Source organism: Lepidochelys olivacea (genome assembly GCF_965140295.1).
Source record: "Lepidochelys olivacea isolate rLepOli2 genome assembly, chromosome: 1".
In the NCBI taxonomy this organism is placed as follows: domain Eukaryota; kingdom Metazoa; phylum Chordata; order Testudines; family Cheloniidae; genus Lepidochelys; species Lepidochelys olivacea.
In genome coordinates this window covers 89,569,708-89,593,991 of record NC_140411.1, presented here as the reverse complement: position 1 = coordinate 89,593,991, position 24,284 = coordinate 89,569,708, and positions in this window count along the sequence as shown.

The window sequence follows — 24,284 nt, the reverse complement described above, 5'->3', positions numbered from 1 at the left end:
GAAAATAGAGTACAATGAATAACTATAGTGGCTTCTGGTATGATGAAATCAATCTTAATCAAGAATCAATTATCTCAGCTTTTTTGACATAACATAAATAGATTTTGCTAAAACAAAAATGTCGTAGCTGAGAATTTATGACAAGGTCATAATCAAAAGTGTCAGAAACTTTTCAGTCCTGCATAGGACATTGGTAGAACTCTGATGTGCACATGTTTCCTTTGTTTGTGCCATTTACAGCCTGTGGAGTAGGAAGAGGGGGAAGGTAGAAAATTGAAATGTAGGACAAATGTCACAGCTAACAATCCCTGGTGTATGATTTTGTCAGACCAATTTCTAGGAAAAGCGATGAAGTGAAAAGGGTCATAGTGTAAAGGACAGGAGAAGTGAAAGTATAAAACAAAATTCAGTTAAAATAGGGAATATTTTATAATAAGAATCACTTAATATAATAACAAACTTGAAATAAAGAAGAATACATGTGCTATGAGAAGTGTTTTCAGTAGCTGTACCTCTGCCAATGTTTGTAAACCTAATTTTGTTCTCCAAAATGGCTTGCACCGAAGAACCATATTGCATTGAAAGAGTCTACCTTATACAGATTCAGAATACCACTGAAAACACTAAGTTTTTTTAAGATAGTAGCATTTTGTAAGTAGACTCTTTCTAAAGAATAATAAAATAGTGCCAATACTGTCTGTTTTGGCCACTACTGGGACTCCATCTTCTCTTGGACAATTTGAAATCCTTTGACTGCAATTACGTCACCAACTTTTCCTGAAGCCACATGATTTCAGGGACAGGATCTCTTAGATTACTGAAAACTTTAGGTGAATACACCTATGACAGAAAATAGGATAATAGAGTTTGATCTGTATCCATAGTAGACTCGCATCAGAGCAATGAAAGAAATAGACTCTCCCATTCATCTCTAGGGTGATCACACCTGGAATGCTGAATAGTATTTCAGTCTTTCTAATTAAAATGAGATTAAAAACCTGGAGGTAGTTCAGAGAAGAGAAATAATTTTTATAACTATGGGGCTAGTAGAATTGGTTTATGGTTGGAGAAAGAATAAAAGAGCTAAAGAAGTATAGTTTGGCTAAGTGAGAAAGATGGTGGTGAAGGGGCAGGAAATCATAATAACCATCTATAAACATTTAAAGGAAGTAAATACCAAGAAGTGAGAGGAATTATTTGGGATAATTCTTAGCCAGGGCGGGGGGCGGAGAATAGTGAGTATTAGGAAAACATCCTGATTGCAACATCTAGTAGGCTATAGATTTGTCTCCCTAGGGTATTGATGGAAACACAATTGCTGGACTTCAGAAGATTGTACTTAAGTACTTAATGTACTATAAATAACAACAAAAATAAATCAGTCCTGCCTTGGCAGGAGGAGGTACTAGATGAACTGATAGAATATAAAGAAGGAAAAGATCTATGGGCTTGAGGAGATATGCCGATTTATACCAGAAAAGGGTATGACTCTATGACCTGTATCCCTCAGCGTCTGTATTCTGTATTTTGCTCTCATACAAGTGACATGAAAGAGATACTATCTGAGGTCACACTTTGCTGTGCAAAGTATGAGAGAGACAATGAAAGAGTATGGAATAGCATGCCACTCCAAGTACATTGTTGTTCCATTCCATTTTTTGATACTTTTAGATAGTTAGATTACTGTGAAGGTCTATATTAGCAAACAATCTTTTAGTAAGTTAACTGGTATTCTTTGGGTCATACTGTTAGAGTTTTTCCCCACCTTTTAGATGGAAATGTGACAGATGTAAATTTAAGTTATCGTTGTATCAAGCTGTTCACCAAGTTCATATGTCATACTAAACTTGCTGTTGTTCAGTGGTTAGGCTGTAACTGCTGGCACAGTCATCACCAGCCCTTGATGCATGCCTTGTTGAAACTGAAGCAGCTGCTGTCAGAAATTAAATACATAGAGTTTTTTAAAGGTTTTTTATAAACACGCTAGACCCCAAATCTGCTTGATCTTATTATTGTCAGAGTCTGAAAATTCTCTGGTTTCTAAATACTTTCGAAAAAAGATAAGGAATTCATCACTCTGTCATAAAGAATTATTTTAAATACACTTTTTATACATGACTGCAATATTTTTTACTCTGATGATTCAATACCAGCCATCCAGCTAACAAAGGGAACCAAATTCCCTTCACAGAACTCCGCTGATACATTGTTATCAATATATGGGGGGAAAAAATAAAGAGAAAATAAACCTAAAAAACCAACAAAAAACCTAATAAACCTAAACCTAATAAACCCAACAAAAAAAATAAAAATAAAAACCTAAAATCAATCAATTAGAGCCAGGTTGACCTGTGGACTGCAAGACTTGGGAAAATAAATCACCACAAGGCCCAACTCAGCAGGAAAGGAGTATAATTTCAAAACCTCTCTGAGTTCCATGTGAAACTAAGAGAAACTAAGAATAAGCAGTGTCTAGTACACAAACTAAGATATGGGGTTGCACATAGCAATCTACACCCTAACCCTGCAAGTTGATCCGATTTTCAAAGGAAAGAACTGGGATGCAGTGCTCAGAGGTGATACAGGAAAGTGTTTTTGTGGCAGTAAGGCAAGTTGCTGGGGAAGCCGGAAAAACCGCTTTCCTTTCTCATATACCCTCCCCCTTTCAGAGTGGAAACCTGGGAACCTTACATCAAAGGGCAAGGTGAAACAAAACAGTATTTATCCCTCTGTGGCCCCTTTGCTGCTTTCTCCTAGTCCCAACCTCTCTCACTCCACATGGTGTCAGTTCACTAAAAGCCCCCATTTCCCCTGAATTCCACTCTGCCAGCACAACCAATCTTTTTTCCCAACTCACCCTCCCTAACTGCCACATATGCATCTATCTTTCAGAAAGAGGACTCCTCCTCTTCCTACTTACAATTCTCCAGAGTTTTACTCCCCACTGCCTGAAACCTCTCTTGAGCTGACAGTCCCAGGCTCAGAATAGCCAAGTTCAGACTCAAAATCCTTTCCCTCGACCTGTAACATCCACCACTACCAGGCACAGAACCTTCCTCTGTAGCTCAGACACTGCAGCCCAGCCCCATTATTCTTTAACAGATGTAGCAGGGAATATGTGCAGACAGCTCTACCATATATATGGTTAGGGTCACCAGATGTCCCAAATTTATAGGGACAGTCCCGATATTTGGGGCTTTTTCTTATATAGTTGCCAATTACTCCCTACCCCCATCCCAATTTTTCACACTTACTATCTGGTCACCCTATATACAGCCTCTGAGGATATGTCTCCAATTATACACCCACGGCTGGCCTGTGCCAGTGGACAGGCTTGTGAGGCTCAGGCTGCAGGGCTGTTTAACTGCAGTGTAGACTTCCAGACTTGGGCTGGAGTCCAGGACCCTGCAAAGTGGGAGGGTCCCAGAGCTTACCCTGCAGCTCAAGCTGGAACGTTTACAATGAACTTAAACAGTTGTACACCACCTGAGTCCTGAGAACCCAAGTCAGCTAGCATGGACCAGTCGTGAGGGTCTAACTGCAGTGTGGATGTACGCTTTGGGACTAGCCTCACTCCTGCCTGTATTCCCTTTTACATGCCTCCTTTCTTCTGCTTGAAGCCCATCTGCTACAGAACCAGAGTACTCTGGTCACAGCTAGTAGTATTGCAGTCTCCAGGGTCTCGGAAGCTCTAGCTCCGACAGGGCTTGACAGTCATTGGAATTGCAACTGCAGAACATCAGCCACATAACACAGCTGTGATATTAGTGACTCCTGGTAATCAGCTACATGTGTTAAGAATTGTATTCAGTTTTTGAGTTAAGTGTCAGAGAACTGTGTGTTCAACTTTCCCTGCCTAGGTCTGCTGTTGAAACTGACTCCTGAACTGCAACACTCGCAATTTCTGCCCTGGGCCTCTCTTAAACAGACTGCCTATCACGTGGTGATAACTGTGTGGTGGGTTGTGCTGGGAGTAGCACTGCCAATTTTGGTTGTCATGTGATGAAACCTCCAGGAATATGTCCAGTCTTTAATCCCAGAGGGCTGGACAATCTAGTTGTGGGTGAACAGGAGAAGTATGAGATTCATGTTCTCTTTGTTAAAGGTAAAATGTTTGTGCATCAATTTAACACACCATGCTCTCTTCTTCAACCTACTGCTGCTGCTCAGCCACATCATAACTCTCATCAATAGCATATCAATTACTTACTTACTACTTTATTCAAAGCTCATTTGGAATTGGATCAAAGCTTAGACTATGCTTTTTAACTTCAGAGGCTTGGTACGTCCAATAATACACTCCATTTCCTCCTGTTCATTTGTTTTCTAAAGGTTAACCAGAAAATGTTCTAGTTACAGACCTGGATCTGTGAAAAGTCAAGAGAAGCATCCATCTTTGAATATTCTCACTTCTTAAAACTGAAAAGTAAATGCACAATCTTAGGAGAAGACACATCTACTGCAGATAGGAAAAGAAAAGTTTAGGAAAAAGTCATTGTATAGCTCCATAATAATATCAGAAGTTGCAGGTGAAAATGTCTTAATCCTTTGGTTTTTTTTAATACATAGCAGACATTTCTGTTCAACTGTCTATTTGCTGTGAGGGATGCAGAGTTACTAACCGTCCAGCAGGGCAATAGCACTTCAGTGTGTAACTATCACTACTGCCACTAGAGATAGAGAAGATGAAAATTTACTGGCTTCCCTACATGGGGGCTGAGGAAGGAAGAAGTTTCATTTCTGCAAAATCATGACCCTCCTCTAAACTTCCTGGAAACCCTTCCACAGGAACCAAGATACTGAGATAGGAAAGAGCTGAAGCCAGGCAGCTCATGGCAGGGTTTGCAGTTAGGAGGTCTCTGCACTTTGCTGTCCCTCGCCTTAGATACTGATCAATAGCTAACAGTGATGCAATCAATATTTGTTTGTATGTTCACTCCTCTGAACTCCTTCATTGGAGGTCTTGATCATCTGGTTGCAGGAGCAGTCTGTCAACATGACTCATACAGAGCAGCACTGTCAGGGAAGCAAAGGGGACAATGAAAAGCTAGGAGAGCATAAGGAGGCACAGAACCTCAATATGGATGGCCCTGGTCTCTGGCAATTTGCCCAAGAGCCAGGGGCTAGAGAACTTGAGAGCCCCTATCTTTTTTTGGAGGGAAACTCTGCTCCCCTAACAATCCACAGAAAACTCCTCTCTTTTACGGTGAGCTCTGGTGCCAATATGGGAAGGAAGAGTTTGCCTTTTGCTTTGAGAGAGCAACAATGATGTAATTTCAGTCAATGCCATCTTAAAACTTGTCTATGCTGTCCACTTGTGTTGCAGGTTCACTAGATGATGTCTTCACTATCATAGAAGCTAAAAAAATTTGTGTAAAAGGAACTGACTAAAGAATTACTTTCTAGAAGTGACACATTGCACATTTATATAACCTTTCTGGAGAGGGGTTTGAAACATTTGCATCCAAGGTCATTTATATCACCAACTGGCCAGGATCAAGGAAAGATTCCCAAGATTTTAGAAGGTTGTATTTCTGAAAAGTGATTAAAATGGCTTCTTGGGATTCTATGTGTATTGTCCTTGAAATTTGCTCAGTTTAACGGTAAAAGAATTATTTTCTTAAGTGCCAATCTTGCAAACTCACCATGAGAACTGTAAGTCAAGCTGGGCTCTTTCAGTTTTATACCTCATCACCAGTAATAATGAACTTGTAATAGGAACTTGCTCAACAATTCTGTTGGTGCATGAGCCAGAAAGGAGCCCAATACATTCACCCCAAGTACACAATATTGGCCCTGCAATAGTAGCAGGATTGTTGTTAGGAGAGGTAGCGTGTATGTTTCTGGATATACAGAAGGAACAGATCAGACGAATAAGGGGTGCCCTCTTTACCTAGCTACCTTTCTGACCATAAGTGATCTTTAATATTTGAAGGTGTAAATTAATATTCTCCTTTTACCATCTGATCTTCAATTACAGGCCAACAAATACGAATTTCAAGAAGTTAAAAAAATACATATCATCCAATACATAAGTTAGGCTAGCAAGTAGGCAAATACTTACCCAACCCTGGCTTATACTCTTCTCATAAGTCATGTGCTCCAGCCCCCTAATCATTTTTGTTGCCCTCTGCTGGACTCTTTCCAATAATCAGAGTATAAGCCAGGGTTGGGTAAGTATTTGCCTACTTGCTAGCCTAACTATATGCAATAACCAAAGTTTGGGCTAGTTAGTAGCAGATGCTTACCATATGTGAACTAGCAACCAAAACAGTTAAAATGAAGCATTTTGATTCAATTAAGGAAAATACCTTGCTTGGGAAATGTCCTTGTGTTTTATGACTTGTAGATTTGACAGTATATAGTTTGCCATGGCATTTGCAGAAAATTATTTAGGAACCAAAATGTTTACTCCATGTAGAATAAAGGATATTCCACAATGTTCCGCTTGAGTAATTTCCTAAATATTCTTCCCTCTGGAGAAAGGGAAAGGTTTGCTCCCTGCATAACCAATTTGGGGATAAGGAGTGTTACACACACAAAACCACCAGAGGCCAGGACAATACAAGGGAAGTTCCTATACCTCCAAAGTTCCTCCATCCCCAGCTCTTTCTCTGCCCCCTATGGAAACAATCATTCATTCTACTAGGGGCTCCTCCAGTCCTGACATTGACCCTAGAAATCCCCTCAGGTAGACACAGATGTAAAACCCAAGCAAGTTATTAAACTATGAATTTTCTGAATGTGTGTGTGTGTGTGGGGGAAATGGATTAGTCATCTCATGGAGTGGCTATCCCTTCCTCCCATACTCAACTCACTTCTTATAAACTACAGAAGGCAGTGTCCATAGACAGATATCCATGGGACTGGGAGAAGGGGGAAAACAAATGATGAGGTAGAGGTGCCTCACCTATTTTCTGGATTCCCAAACGGATGTGCTGGATCCCAATCACCTTACTGGAGTATGGGAAACAATATGACCCTAAAACAGTAGCAGGTAATGTTTTGGATCAGAACCAAATCCACCACAATACAGGATAAGTAATGGAGTCTGAAATGCATATGTAGTAGCATAGGAGAGGTTTAATTAGTACCTAGTACTCTTTTGATTTATACTTTATTATGAATCAGGACCCATTATTTCTCTGCAGTCAACTTAATTACCCTCATTTCTCTAAGTGAAAGCAGAAACATTTGACTTACTGCATTATATAGTCTCAGACTAGCTTTGGCACTGGGAATTATTTGTTCACTTTTTCGCCATCAGACACAGCATGTACATTCTTTGCTCAAACCTATGTAGCTAAATCTCCTAAAGCTAAAACCATCTATGCGAGGCAACTTTTGAGGAAACAGCTGGAATCAACTGATTGTTTCAATGGGATGGACTCCATATGGTTTGGCTAAGAAACTAGTCATATTAAGACACCCTTTCATGTAAAAAATGAACTGGAATTCAGTGTTCAGTATAGCTCTCTAGTTTTATTTTTAAATATTGTGTTCCCGATTCTCAGTTGGTATAAGTAAAAGGTTATCAATCTTAGGCATTTATATGGACCCCATTACCTTAATATCTGAGCATCTCATAATATTTAATGTATTTATTCTCACATCAACCTTGGATGGGGGGGGTGGGAAGAGTAAGTACTATTACACACAGGCACACCATTGTAAAATAGGGGAAAGAGGCACAGAAAAGCTAAGTGAAAGGCCCAAGACGCACAGGAAATTTGTTACAGAGCCTGTCATAAAAATAAAGGGAAGGGTAAACCCCTTTGAAATCCCTCCTGGCCAGGGGAAAGCTCCTCTCACCTGTAAAGGGTTAAGAAGCTAAAGGTAACCTCGCTGGCACCTGACCAAAATGACCAATGAGGAGACAAGATACTTTCAAAAGCTGGGAGGAGGGAGAGAAACAAAGGGTCTGGGTCTGTCTGTAGTCGTCTTGGCCGGGGACAGAACAGGAATGGAGTCTTAGAACTTTTAGTAAGTAATCTAGCTAGGTATGTGTTAGATTATGATTTCTTTAAATGGCTGAGAAAAGAATTGTGCTGAATAGAATAACTATTTCTGTCTGTGTATCTTTTTTGTAACTTAAGGTTTTGCCTAGAGGGGTTCTCTATGTTTTTGAATCTAATTACCCTGTAAGATATCTACCATCCTGATTTTACAGGGGGGATTTCTTTATTTCTATTTACTTCTATTTTTTATTAAAAGTCTTCTTGTAAAACACTGAATGCTTTTTCATTGTTTTCAGATCCAAGGGTTTGGGTCTGTGGTCACCTAGGCAAATTGGTGAGGCTTTTTACCAAACCTTGTCCAGGAAGTGGGGTGCAAGGTTTTGGGAAGTATTTTGGGGGGAAGGACGCGTCCAAACAGCTCTTCCCCAGTAACCAGTATTAGTTTGGTGGTGGTAGCGGCCAGTCCAAGGATAACGGGGGTAATATTTTGTACCTTGGGGAAGTTTTGACCTAAGCTGGTAAAGATAAGCTTAGGAGGTTTTTCATGCAGGTCCCCACATCTGTACCCTAGAGTTCAGAGTGGGGGAGGAACCGTGACAGAGCCGTCAATTAAACACAGCTCTGCTGAGCTCGAGGCTAGCACCCTAACCACCAGCCCATCCTCCTGATTGACTTCTGGGGGGCTATGACAGTTTACAAAAGCTGAGGTGGGGGCCAATGTTGATCAGATGTGAAATCATTTAATTTTTTTCTCATACTATTTTCAGAAAGTGGAAAGCGACATAATTTCATTAGCGTTTAGGTTGCATGCAGGAAAGGACAAGAGTTGTTTTTTTAATAAAAGGAGAATAAAAGGCCACCTGAAGGTACTGTTTCAATCCTGTCTGTCCTAGTCTGTGCCTGCTTAGGAGTTTCTTGCCATTGTATGGTAGTCATGCCGAGCTGTGGAAATGAAATGCTGGAAAGACCAGCTGAAATTAAGAACAAAAACTAGAATACAATTATTACCGAGCAAAATCAAGAGAGAAGCTTGAATACATGACCCATATCTTATGGTGCTGTCATGGCAAGTATGTTCAGGATGGTTTGGTTTTAAATCAATCCTTCTGTGGAAGTGCTATAGCTAATTGATTTGTTGGTTATATTACATTCTGATAGAGCTGTGCATAGGTTCTGGGTCCCCTTGTGTGGAACTCTTTACTGAACTGAGGCCTATGGAACAAATTATGTCATCATAGGTGTCTAAAAGCCCATTGGCTTTTTCTAAAAGTCCAAAACTCCCATTGGCTTCAAAACTCGGGCACTTTTTAATTGTTGTTATTATCAAATAGAATAAAAATAGCAAGTATTTTGTTTCCACCGGCCATACAGTTCCCTACCAATACTGATAATTTCTTCAATCTGATATTCAAGTCACCTTAGTACCTAACATAGGTATTACAGACTGAAATACTAACATCTGCTATAATACAGGCAATTAAAAGAGAGAATTATTCTGTATACCAACATGAAGGCTTGGAGAAAGATTCTGAAAATCTCTTTGCTGTGACCTCTGCTTTGCTTCATTAAAGTTTCATTTTATTGTGCCAAAAGCCAGTTGCTTTATTCTTATTAAAAGTTAGGCCCAGTCATACCCACGGCCAAGTGAACCTTTTTTTTCTCTAATTAATCATAGAATTTGTCTTTTGCCTACCTTTTTGTTAATTCTGTAAAGTATTTCATGCTGAAGAGACAAAATTCCCAGAAAGACTTAGAAGAAACAGAACTACGCAGTTTTACAAGTTGAAGATAAAAATTATGTGCTTTTATGTTTCTTTAAATCCTGAAGTACAATAAGACCTTCTTCAAGGGAGTTCATCTTGGCAGGCACCTTCACCATTCATCTTTGGGCACTTATAAAATCTATCAAGTGTTTTATCAAGTTTATGGAAAGGTTTTGCTTGGTGTGATAGCAATTTCCACTTGCAAGGAGGATAATTAATTCAGAGGGAAGTAGAGTAAGAAATATTCAAAATAAATATTCAAAACCAAAGCACAGGTAATGCTTTTTGTGAATGAATGGATTCCTTTCTACTTCAAGAATTACAGGTTTCCCAGGGGAAGGTGCAGATATTATCTTTCCTATTCTCCCCTTAGCAACCAGTCAAACAAGAACCATTTTGGAGGATACAGTCTACCCTTCTGCCCTAAAAGATCATTGCAGTAATACAGCTGTTTATGTCCTTACTATAGATGGGGATGGAATTATAAATATGAAAATAATTTCTCTGAAATAGGCAAGTGGCCTATCTTAACAGCTAGAGGTATCTATTTATCAATCCATAATATATTATACTGGACTCATCCTATGGTATCTGAGCATCCAATAAACATCCTTAAAGAAGATAGGGCCCACTATACAAATATGAACGCCCCCCCACCCCAAAATATGTTTAGGGTTAGATCTGGTACATTTACATACATTGAGTCAATGGCATCACTCATAGTACCAGGTACCCCTTCACCAAAGAAGGGCAGAATCTGGATCACAGACTTTATAAAAATGTAACTCTCTCACTCTCTTATTGTTTTTGATGCCCTAAAAAGGAGAATATTTTCAAAAACTTCATATACAGCATTTTAAGGGAATATTCTTTGTCAATGAAAGGCCAAATTGTCCAGGGATCTGTACATGGGTAGTATTTAATTGTCATCCACTTATGGAACTCAAGCAAATTGTGAAATGGAAGTAACTTGAAACAGGACAGGAAATGTGTAGGTTTTGTTGTTGCTGTTGTTTTATGAAGGGCTCACACTACTGTTGTTTATCTGCAGAGGATGGAATTAGAGAATGTCTGAAGGGCATTGTTTATATTGCTGTTGTAAGAATGACATTCCAAGTTTGTCATCAACAGTGACATTTTGTGTTGGCTATCCATTTTAGGATACTTAATTCAAAATTCAATACTGGTAGAATGATTGCATGCCACTGCTACATAAACGACATAACTGAACCATCTAATGTAATTACTCTCATTGATCCTTATACTTTGTGAAAAGCATCTTTGTGAAATATATATTCAAAATATAAAATTGGTAAATGGAATATCTGCTTATACCAAAAGATAGCTAACATCTGCAAGATACACAGGGTTTGTAGTTAGTTCTAATATGTGCCTAATTCAAATAAAGATAAACTAGTAAACAAAACCTACCTCTAATGGCAGTTAAGTTTGTGGCTGAAAAAACTGCATCCACCCAAAACTTTAAAACACCCTGTAAGGGAACTCAGCTGGGGCTCATCCCTTGGTGGGGTGGTGGGGCACCACACTGCCTCACTACACTCTCGGCTGGGTTGGGGAATACCCAGTCTATGGCCTAGACCTTCAGGCTGGGTCCTGCAAGCAGTTCAATACAAGCCCAGGCCCTGGGTTTGGGCAGGGTAGCAAAGAAACAGTCACGGGGCTCAGGCCCTTAGGCAGAGGCTGAGCCAATAGTTCAGTATAAGCCCAGGCCCTAGCTTTAGCAACCTGGGGGAGGGGGAGACTGCCACCCGTGAGGTGGGAGGCATGGGGGACGCAGGCCCACCCACTCCACTGCCTCCCAGCCCGGGGCCCTAGCAGCGGTCAAAGACCCGCTGCTATGTCAGCGGGGATCCTGGCCGCAACACATTGACATTGGCTCCGGCAGTGCTGCAGCCAGACTGGGGTCGGCTGCCCCCGGGCTACTTCTGGACTCTCTCTCGTAGGGTACCTGGGTCAGGGTGGCGTCCTCAGAGGGTTCCAGCGCCATGGGCTCCTCTGGGTGGCCGGCAAGGGGTAGACTTGTCAGCTTCTCTGGGTAGCTGGCAGGGGGTAGGCTCGGCAGCTCCTCTGGGTGTCGGTCAGCATCAGGCATTGGCCGGTCTGGCAGGTCCTCAGGTCAGCTGCGGCTTGCCTGGGTCTCCCAAGCTGGAGCCAGGCCACTGGCGTCTGGCCTCTCCATCTGCTGTCTCCTCACTGAGCTCTGGGGTTGGGCTTTTCTACTTCCTGTCCTGTGCCTTGACCTCTGAGGGGCGGGCGCAGGATCCACTGGCTCCACCCCCTTTGGTGTCTGGGGAGGTTCTTCCCTTGGCGGGGTGGTGGGGCACCACACCGCCTCACTACATACCCTTAAAACATCTTCCCACCTTTAGAAAGTCTACCACTGTGGTACTCTCCAATGCTCCATAACATTTGCACTTCCATCTCTGACAAATACCACATAGCATATGTACCCCCAAGTTTATAAAAATAGCATCTAATGCAAAGCCTGATGACCCCCCCCCCATATATCACTGTTCTTTTGAGCTGGAAGTATGAGTCTTTAAAGCTTTTGCAAATAACCCAGGTTCTCAAGCTAAGCATTGTCAGACTCACATGCTCTGTAGGTTATGCACAAAGGGAGAAACGTAACACACTCTGACCAGTGGGTTAGACAAACAAAATGTGTCAAAGGAGAAGTCTCCGCAAAGGAAAAACTAGTCGTCTGCTCTAGGTCCTGTCCCTGGCCATCCATCATCACTACTGCTGCCCTAGCTGCCTGTGCTATGATCCTGGGGTAACTTCAGCCAGTTCTCACTGGGATGCTGCTGGTCACCCTGGGTACCCCCACATCCCGGATGGGGGGGCTCCCCTGTGGTCATGTATAACCATGGAACGAGCATTCCTCTGCTGCCTCTTTTCACCTGCTGATCCAGCAGTGATAGCAGGTTTTTTTGGGCAGGTGAGGGTATGTATACCCTCTCTGTGGTCTGCAGGGGACCAATGATTTACCTGAGACCCTCCAGACAATCCCCAGTTCAGATGAAACCTTCCCCTTCCTGCCCTGCTCCCATACTGAAGGAAGGAATCCTTAAAGGAGCCACTCCTCATGCTTGACCAAATAAAGCTTTTGGATATGTCTATATGGCAATGTAAGCCAAGGATCAGACTCAGGCTGATGGCCAAACCCAGCTTCCATCTACATACAAATCTCTCACACCCAGGCTTGGACCCAGGGTCCTATGACCCTGCAGGGCTGGAGGGTTAGAGCCTGAGTCAACCCAGAACTCAAGCCCTATTGCTCTGAAGAGTAGACACAGCTCCCTGCCCTACCTTCCACCCCAGACTCGGGTCCTAGGAAACCCAAGAATTGCCAATTGGCTCCAGGGAAATGGAAGCAACCCCTCTTGTTGTACTGCAGCAGCTCAGTATTTAACTCTTCCATTGGTTTCTGAATACCAGCCTACAAAGACACCTTTGGAGAACCTTCTGTGTTTGTAATGGAGACTGCTTTATGGATACGAAAGCACAGCTGAATTGTGGTGACTCTCTGGTTCGAGACCAGCATAGTAAATATTAGTAAGAGTACCATGAAATAATGAAAAAGCTGTTAGTGTTGCAAATTTACCAGACTGTTAACCAGTGCGGGGAGTGGATTAAACAGCTGAAGACCAAGTATCAGAAAATCAGGGACCAGAACTGCACTTTGGACAACTCAACAATGTCATGTCCATTTTATGAGGCGTTTGACTGGGTACTATGCTGAGTATGGAGCCAACTGTAGTGCATGATGACCTGGTTAGCTGGGATGATGACCTGCTGCCCCCAGAATTCAGCCTGGGAGACAGCAGCAGGCTTCGAGTGAGATCAATGAAAAGACTGTTCCAGAGGAAGCTTTGCTCCAGGAGGAACAGGAGCACATTCTGGGACTGTACTCAGAGGAGCTATTTGCTGTCCCCTCCAAGGAACAATCAGCTGTGGAACATGCAGCAAACACAGAAGGGACAGAAGCCATCCCAATAGCCTGGTAATTTTCTGGCTCTATTTTACTGCTTATTAACATAGGAATGGGAGGGATTTCCTTTCTATGAACCAATGAAAATTTATTAGAAGCCTAGGCTTGCAGCATGATTCTACTAATCGTGGGTTGTATGCCAGTGCCTTGGTATCTCCCTGCTCACTCTCTCCCTCTCCTCTACATACCATGTGGAATTCAAAATGGCACCCGGGAAATGTAAACAGTAAAAATGCCTTGAAAGTGATTTCTTTTTACTGGAAAGGACAGAGCTTTGCTAGGGAATTCCTTTTTCTTAAAAATATTAACCTTACATTCCCATGCCTGTAAGAATGACACTCTGTAATCACTCAGTGGTTTATTGGGCCACTAGGAAACAGTGAATGGGGGAGGGGAGGTGGAAATGTGTTCCATTCACAAATCTAATCTATTTTCAGTTAAATGTAGTACATGTAGTCAATCAGTGACAAAATAATGTGTCCCAAATTCAATTCGGGTTTGAAATGTTGTCCAATAATATGCATGTGTGCTTTTTCAGTGCACGCTGAACCCACGCTGACATTTATAAATAGACCTCTGTGGTTCCGCAAGTACCTTCATAACAGTGGAGTAGTAACCTTTGTGATTTATGTACTCATGCACTCCTTGAGGAAGACAAACTATGATCATGAATCCCATCAATGATCCCAGCAAAGTTTGGAAACTACATTTTCTCAAAGCCAGCAGTTACTTCAGGAAAATCTTTCATGCCCACTACCTTGGGGTAAACCACACACCTGATTGCCTCAGAAATCTCACCCATCACTTTACCCACAGTCGATTTTCCAACACCAAACTGGTTGGCAATGGATCTGGAACAATCTTGGTGTAGCAAGTTTCAGGTGGTTATGGCAACCCACTTCTGGACAGGCCAGGCTGCCCTCATGTGAGTGTCTGTACATGAAGGGTCAGCACAAACTGCAGACACAGCTTCAGAAATGTGGCTTTCGTCATACAAAAGTTCTGGATCCATTGTTGGTCATCCCAGGTCTGCAAGACGACATGGTCACACTAGTCTGTGCTTGTAGCCCAGCTCCAGAAACACCAGCCTACTTAGTGGGCACCAGTGGCTATACTGAGGCCATATTTACACTTACCAGGGATTGATGCTGCTGCAATCAGTGCAGCGGGAGTCAATTTAGTGTGTCTAGTAAAGACTGCAGAGCACTCTCCGGTCGACTCCGGTCCATTGATGCAGCGCAGTGAAGACACTGCAGTAAGTCAGCCTAAGCTACTTTGACCCCAGCTGTGTTATTCACATAGGTCGATTACCCTGGTATTGTAGACAAGGCCTGAGTGTCCTAAGCAGCATCAGCCAGTTTAAGTCTGCCATGTCTGTGTCCTCCTCTTCCTCCTCCAGCCCTGTGATAAGCTCCATCAGTTGCCTTTGGTGGGTCAGAAAATGCAGCCAAAATGTCCACCAGCATCTCACGGACACTATGCCAGTTTCCTGAAACAGGAGTGAAAGCGCAAGTGAAAGAAGTTCTTCAAATGGCACCTCCATCATGTTGCCGGGGCACACAGAACAAAATGATTGCTCTGCAGGACATGTTGGCAGGCTGCTCAAATTTCCTATAATTTGCTGGACAGGACGTCTAGTTTTCCCATAGTTCACCACAGTCAAAAGGCTAGAGTGGCCACATCTCAGAAGGGCACTAGGGAGTCTGAGATATGGTTGGTTTGACAACAGTCTGCATGCTGCAGTGTAGACACCAGAGCCCTAGGTTCAAATCCAGGTTAGAAAATGCTTAACCTAGGGTTGACAATCAGTGTAGATGCTCAAACACTGAGTTCTCTGCCCAAAGTCTGCTAACTTGAATCCCACTAACCTTGGGTTTACATTGCAGTGCAGAAACACGCTTTGAAGTTATGGGGGTTGTAGTGTTTTCTACAGCAACCTCTGTTCCCATGCCTCCTGGGGAGAAGTGTCCAGTGCAAGTACTCATTCCATAGGAGGTCTGGTTCCCTGATTAATTGGAATTGGAAGTAGGCTTAGGGGAAGATATTTGCTAAACAAGGTAGGGAATGGGATAGGGGTTCCTAATGCCTGATACTGAGAGAAGACAACCCTGTTCCTCAGGCCCATCACCCTACAATGGGAAGGCGTTGAGTGTCCCAACAATAGGCTGGCACCAGGTTTGGAGGGTGAACCAGGGTGGAGGGCTAATGGCTGCCCTTCCCAAGTAGCTGGGAATGAATAATGACCTGCACTGTCTGTGAGTTATTTCTCAGATAAATTACATGAATAATATTGCAGTCTAATGAAATGATATCCCTCTCGTTTTGTCATTCTTCCTACATGTTTGGGACAGTGGCCAGTGGGTTACAAAAGCAAAATATGCGGGAAATGGCTGCAATGTGCATTTTGGTGCTTTATTCCCTTATTATGAGATCATAGTTTTTACATACAAAATGCTTTTAAAATCAGTCTTCTCACTGTGTGAGTCATATGCAGCCATAGCATCCCCTCACATAGACAGGTAGCAGAGTATGAACCCATTGATCTTAAGATACCTAGGAGTAATTGCTAACCCCCGTCTAGACCACCACAGTTGAAGGACTTGACACATTCATACACAACTACTTACTTGTCAGAATGCTGGTGACTATCCTTGGCTCTGGGAGAGGAGTTTGGTTTATGGTGGTTAGAGATAGGATAATGTATACTGGCTGAATCACTGAAAGGCGGTGTAATGCAAAGGCTAAGAGTGGGGTTTCTAGTGTTAGAGATATGGGTTCTTAAATGATCTTGAATAAGCTGTCTGCTAACTTAGAGGGGAGGAGTGTCCTCAACTCTTTATAGAAAACCGCAAGGGAATTTAAACAGCAATTAGAAGAGGAAAAATTTGAACTCCTGGTTTGCTCATTCCCATCTCAGGTGACCATCACGTAAGTACAGAGTATTTGGTGAGGAATTCTCTCATTGAGTGATAGTGTGTATAATGCAATATATTTTTGTCATGGTTAAAATGTTATGAAATGCTGAAAAGACAAATACTGCCAATATACAACTGATAGTCTAGTAATGCAGCAGCAATATGGCCGGAGGACTTGGCCCAGAGTGTTTTAATTTTCTTGCAAAATTATTACAAGAAAAATGAGACAATCCAATGAAAATTGCTCAAAGGAGCAATTTTTAAACTTTTAGTATTGTCTCTGAAACAGCTCATTTTTCATCAGATGACCACGAAACATTAAAATAGCGCTCAGAGTTTATATTCTATGCTTTGGTTTTGGCCATTTCAATGAGATTTTTACAATATAAAAGGTTTAAAGCTTCTGTTGTACTGAATTCTGTAACACAACAACCTTAACTATGGTGCAGCTCCAGCTGCACCATCCTCCCCCTGAAAACTTGTTTGCATTGCAGTACTTCTGCATCACCTTTTACATAGTTATAAGCATAGGTTGAGTCCCTAATTAAAGACTGAATAGAACAAAACTTGACAGAGTTTCACAGTAAACTGATTAGCTGAAAAGAACATTGTTCCTGCAAAGGAAAACCATGGGTGAACTCAGCTGATGTAAATCAGTGCAGCTCCATTGAAGAACATCAGCAGAGGATCTAGCCCCATGCCTCGAGCCTTTTAGTGTTCTTTGAAAAAGTCAGTGAAATGGCAAATAAGGGTTACCCAGTGGACGTAATTTATTTGGGTTTTCAAAAAAGCTTTTCAGATAATGTCCCTCATAAAAAATAATACTTTAGAAAATAAACAGACATGGGAGAAAGGTCAAAAGGCAGCATAAGAATTAGTTAAGTGATCTTAGTTAATGGCTGCTCCTCTGAATGAGAAATGATTTAAGTCAATTACCCTGGGGTTGTACTAAAACTATGCTCACTTAATATTCTTATTAATCATTTGGAGGAAGAAGTAAACATCAAAATGGCTAAGCTCGTGCTCTCACATGAATGTATGATATACTTCCAATCACTGAGCCTGCCATGTGCAGCAGGTTGAAGGATTTCAGTAGCTCTGATCTCTGTGCAGCACCACTTACTTCCAAGAAAGTTTAGAAGCATTGCAATCATCTCTTTCTAGACTGGAGAATTCAGGTCGCTTCATCTGTTTTCTTTTTACTGATAATTACATATTATTCTGACACTACATAATGAATGTGTGAGATCAGAGTATTGGTAGGAAATTATCTTTACTTTCTGACCCCAGTTCTATGTCACATGGCAGGGGTTAGTATCCTGGCTCCTATTATCCATGCCTTTCTAACCTCACTATTAGAATAATGTGATGTGCTCAAAGATAATTTGCAAATTATAGCTAGTTCGGAGTGAGACTGTCAGCCTGTTAAGCAGTATTTTCCACAGCAAGCAGATTACACCTGTGCCCCATATTCTGCGTTGATTTCTTGAGGAAATTTAAGCTGTTATTTTAAAAATTATTAATTCATAATGTTTTGGACCTTGCTTATCTTAGAAATTGTCTCTTTCCATCTGTGTTTCTATGGCAGTTTGTACTCATCCAAGACACCAGTGCTCACATTTCCTTGGTTAAAAGAAGAGGGAATTGTTAGCAATGTGTTTGTCCTCCCCTTGATATGCCTGAAATGGCATCCGAGGACCAGATCCAATAGGGACTTAAGTGCCTAAGTCCCAGTTTTGTGAAATGTATAAAATCCCCACTCAGCTGCAACCTATACCTCTAGGCACCTAAATTTTCATTGTAAAAGTTCTATAAGCACCTATGTTTCCGACTCTGGGCATCTGCACTGCTGCCTCAGATAATTGCCTGGATGCCTCTTTCACACCCAAGCCTCAGGGCAATCTCATACCAGGTCGCATTAGGTGTTCCTCAGCCTATATCATCTATGGGTCCTGGTCTGAGCACACCTAGCTCTACGCACAACAGAGAGGGGAGGGGGACTTCCTTGTAACCTTTAGCCCAATGAGTAGGGCACTCACCCAGAATGTGGGAGACCCTGGTCAATTACTCTCTTTGCCTGATTTCAGAGTAACAGCCGTGTTAGTCTGTATTCGCAAAAAGAAAAGGAGTACTTGTGGCACCTTAGAGACTAACCAATTTATTAGAGCATAAGAGGTAGAAAGGATTTGAACAGAGCTCTCAGGCTACCTCTCAGGCCAGCATTCTTAACCAGTAAACTATAGGATATTCTAGATCTTCTGTTGAAACCATTCCTCTTATTACATATGAATTAGGCCACAGAAAGAGTGAAAATGACTATATTGTCAGGGTTAGGTGCTCAGCTGAGAGGTGGGGAATCCCTGTTCAAATCTCTTCTCATCAGGCAGAAGGGGGAATTAAACTGAGATCTCCCACATCCTGAGTGAGTTTAAGCACCATAACCCCTGGGCTAAAGGCTATCAAGGAGGCTCCTCCCTCCCAAGAGGTGTTAGGCTGACACCTAAGCCATTCTCACACAAAATGACTTAGATGCCTAAGCAGCCTGACTCCAGGAGAGGAGGTCCCAGCTGTGGATCCCAAGAAGAGATAGGCACCAAACTCCATGAGAACGGCTTAGGACATAGCCCTCTCATCAGCATCTCTCATGTGCTGGGTTTTGTGGATCCCATTCTAAAGGTGGATCCCTATCACTCCCCATTTATTGTATAGGGAACCTATCTCTGGCTTTCTGGATCCGTTATTTTCAAGGCATCTAAAACTACAGGCATTGAGATGCCTATGTCAATTTGCTGATAGGGGTTTCAGTTTCTCTATTCTTTAGAGAAAAGGGGCTGTAATATAGCCAGCTCTAACAATTTTATTGTTAAGATTAATATTATTTTCTTAAAGCCTCATCTCCCAAAGTCATGAAAATCTCAGCTTTCATTAAACAGCTCTCATGGCTGCAGAGAAAGCCTGAAAATATGAACCAAGACACAAAATCCAGAAGGCAATTAAAAAACAAACAAACCATGATTGCTTTTAAATCTCATGATTCTGTTGGGGGGGGTACCCCCATATTATGAGGAGAGGATCACTTGAGACTTAAAGGATGTTCATTTAGAACAACTAAAAATATGTGCTTTTATACAGGGCACATCTGTTGGGTTCACTGACACAGAAGCTCAGCATCCCAAAAAGTGTTGGATTTTAAAAAGTGCTGACCAATAACTGTGTAGCTATAAAATCAAAGATAATAAGGGTAATAAAACATCATACTCAGTAAGCTGCTCATTTGCTGACATCATGAAAGATTCTACCCCCTTGCACTGCTGAACTGTATATTATTGTTCAACTGGTAATATATTGCTGTGGGGAAGAATGTGGCCTCCTTCCTTTTCCTGTACCCCTTATTTATGCTTATGCACTCTTATTATAGTAATGGGGACTACATAAGTACACACATAGATATTCATCCCACTGAAGTAAATAGAGTTATTCACAAGGATGGACAGTAGAATAAGTTGCTTGCTCTGTTCTGATCAACTATGGCAAATATTATGGGACCCAATAGGTCAAATCCTTACTTGCATGATCAGTTCTTATATACATAAGCAGGCAAGTCTTCAGTGAGACTGGTTGTATGTGTAAGAGCTGTAGGATCTTCATGCAGTGCATGTAGGGAAATAGAAGATACAGGGCACAGCTGGAACATGCTGTGCTCTGGTTATTCCCAGCTAGCAGTTGGTCTATTAGGTAAGTGATCATGGCAGAGAATCTGACTTAGAATTTCCCATAATTAAGATGGAGATCTGCTTAGATCACTGAAGGGACAAAGATTCCTGAGCCATACCATCATAACAATATAGAACTTGCCATACCAGATCAAATAAGCATCCCAACTAGTCAAGTGTCCTCTCTCTGAGAATGACCAATACAAAATGTTTCAAAGGAAGGTTCAAGGAACTCCAGAGTGGACAATTTTAAACAAGTAAACAGGGGTTTATTATAAATGCAGTAATCTTTCAATTTTACCTATGTAAATATGTGCACACTGCACAGCTGTGACTTTGGAAGAGTGTCGTTAAGTCCTCAGGTAGAGCAACATGTCTACTTCACAGAACTACAATCAATCTTAATTTAGTGCTGCAACTACCAGTAAACCAGAGAATCATTCTTCACATGATTTTTCTTCAGGATAATCAGCTAGAGCTTGAATAGTAATCTTGATTCAGAACTTAAAAAAAAACCCATCACTGTAATGTTTGAAATAAGAAATGGTGTCTGAAATTTCAACCTATGCTATATAAGGAACCTATGGGGAAGGTTAATGGTGTATTGCAAGTATTCATTAATTTATCGCTATAGTGATATGGGTTTTTCTCTAGATCTATATCTCATGTTTTCCCCAGCTCTGTTATTGTTCAGCAAGACAAACTACTATACTACTGTATTTGCCTTCTGGGTGGTTTTGTAAAATCTGTTCTTTCAAAGCTGCCGTTTTAGATTTGGTGGATAAGGCAAACAGCAACATTCCATGTTCCAGAAAAAGGGAGTTTGCATAGCTGATTTATTGAAACATACTGAAGCAATTGGCATTGTAAAATATTATGAGTACAAAAAGTGCTTTTTTCATTAATCACTGTAAATGGTTCTGACATTTTCTAAGGGCCAATTTTGTGTGGAAATTATTCATACCCTTTGGGTAAAATGATTTGTTATTTAAAACCTGTTAACATAGTGTGGTGATACCTTCAATTTGTGTCAAGAGAGAATTTATGTAGCCTTTTTGGGGGAAAAACTCCTCTCTCTAAATTATTTTTTATTGCCTTAGCTGTTGGTAGTTGCCTTATTAATAACAATTAACATTATGGCTGTACTTTTGCATTAAAAAGTACCACCTTTAATGGTACAAACTGGCAAATGTCAAGGGAAAAACTTAAATTTCAAATACTTATTTTAATGACCAAATATTGCTTAATAAGATACTAGAAATGCAGAGACTTTCTACTCTCTTTTTTTAGCTTGTTGGAACTTATTTTGGAAAACAAAATGAAGAACTAAAGAGTATCTTGTTTATGACTTAAAGCATATTTCAGCAAAATTAAACACAGGTTTGAATTTCCTACTGTATTTGTTCATTCTTTTTGGGGCAGAATTCTGCACAAAGACAAATGCTTTGTTTTTATGCTCTTTCATTCATCACTTGGCAGTGCAGCAGAACATTACATTTACATGGCTCTTTCTGAACTTGCACAAGACAATGCAATACATGTCAAATCTGGAAAGTGTTCTGGTCTAGCCTGTCAGGAATGGTCTAGATAATACTTACTCCTACCATGAGTGCAGGGGACTGGACTAGATGACCTCCCTAGGCCCCTTCCTGTCCTACAATTCTATGCTTCCAGTGATGATTTGACCTTATCAAATGCTTCATTTTTTTTTTCTAAACAAAATTTCATCAACACTGACATTCTCCTTAATATTTCAATGAATCAGCATTTTCAAACAGAAAAACTTTCCATCAGAAGGTTTTTGACTATCCTTACTTATCTTCTATATTATTTTGTATTAACATGTGGGAGGCATTCCTCTTCTTTTATCCATATTATGTAACTATTTCTTTTAAAAAATGCGAGCATTGGGTTTAATTGAGAGAGAAAAAAGGTTCTCTCTCCTTGCCATATGCAGTATTATAGGCATTGTCCAAAAATATCAGGCTACAGCAGGCTAGTTGGCAAACAGAAAGTCACATACTTATTTGCCAAATCATGTACAGTTGTGTTTGCCAAAGACAAACCATCTGCAATACATGCCCTTTGGGGAGGCAATACTTTGTCTTTCTGAATACCTAGTTTTTTTACTGCCACCATAATAAAGATGGAGAATGGATGCAAAAGGTATGTTGGAATAAAGAGGTGGGTAGCTTGCCATGGTTGCATGCCTGAGAGTTCATACATGTAAACGCAGTCTACTGAAAAACAGAAAAAGTTTTGCTTAAGAATGACATTTTCTATATGAAAACTATTCTAAAAATAGATCTCTACTACAACATAAGCATTTTCAGCAATGCAGGTATTGTTTTATTTCTCCATATTAACTATTTGAAGGCTCAGGGGCTTTTTTATAGATTACACAATGGCAAAATATTGAATGAGATTCTCAGTGGAGGTACACTAATTTATTCAGCTGACAATTTACCCTTTATATTTTCCAAAATGTCATACATGGGCAGTTCAGTTAATTATTACAAATACTTAACAAAATAAAAATAAATTCCCTGAAAACTTTGGCAAATGTCAGAGAAAAGAGGTGATTTTGCAGCATTTCTGGTAGTTTACCAAATATGGGGATGATACAGACCAATCTTTAATGATACCTAAACACCACAGTGATTAGGTGCATTATGGATGAATGATCTCAGGTGAGTAGTAATGCTTGGCAAAACCATACCTGAGATATGGGTTTGGTTCTTGCTTGCTCATTCTCTAGCATAGAACACAAAATGTCTCACATTGTCCAAGAGCAACATGGGCCCAAGCTAATTTTGTTCATCACCTATTGGCTCTGATCCTTCTACCACCAAGAGGTCCCAGTGAAGTGATATAGGACTCTAGTCTGGGACTAGTAGATGACAGTACAGCTCTAAGGTTTAAAGTAATACTTCTGAGAAATTCCAAAGACAGCTCCATTCAATCTTCCTAAAACTTATGGATATTTATACACAAAGAAATAACCTTTTAGAGAGGCTGTCTGAAACAAATGTACAAGTAACTGAGGGCAAAGAGAGACTGCTTTTGTTCTTGTGCCTCCCAAATATAATAAAAAAGGAGACAGAAGCTTCTTTAAATCAAAATATTCTGCTTTCCTTTTATAAGTTTTACCCAAAATTTCATATGCTTTCTCAGATAACAAGTCACTAGAGTTCTCATAAAATCATGTTATTGTCTTCATATAACTATTCTGTCAATGGGGTTGATTGATCAGAATCTTATATATTTGAATATTGACAACTAGAAAAATGAACTATATTAAAATCAGAAAAAGTATCATATTTACAGTCACCTAATATATAACAGGTATTACAAAACAAGTTATTTACAAAGTGCCATAAATGAAAGCTAACACTTTTCATTAAATATCTTGGGTGAAACTCTGTCTTCATTTAAGCTTTGCATAGTTGTAACGGATGGCAGAAATTTGGTCCATTGGCATATATTTCATTTAGTTTTAATAAGATAGCTATATGTTGATTATCCAAAAGGAATATGATTTAATAAGTATTTAAACAGTATTTTTAAAAGGCACTGCAAATGGATACTAACATTTAGACATTATGAATTAATTGCAATTTACATATTGTGCAGTAACTCCTTAATTGAAACATTACATTTAAATAATTATTTTGACCATTTATCTTTTAGATGGTGCATGCTGCTCTGTGATAATACTGGATATATGTCTCAGTTTTAATCTGAATATAATTAAATTCTGCAGCCCTATGAATCACTTTCTCACTGTAGTGTCACATTGACTTCAAAGATTAAAGAAAGCCTGACTTAATGCCCAAGCAAAAAAAAAAAAAAAAAAAAGGGAGGGCCGGAATGCCACCCCTGGAATTGTGCCGCCCCAAGCATGTGCTTGCTTTGCTGTGCCT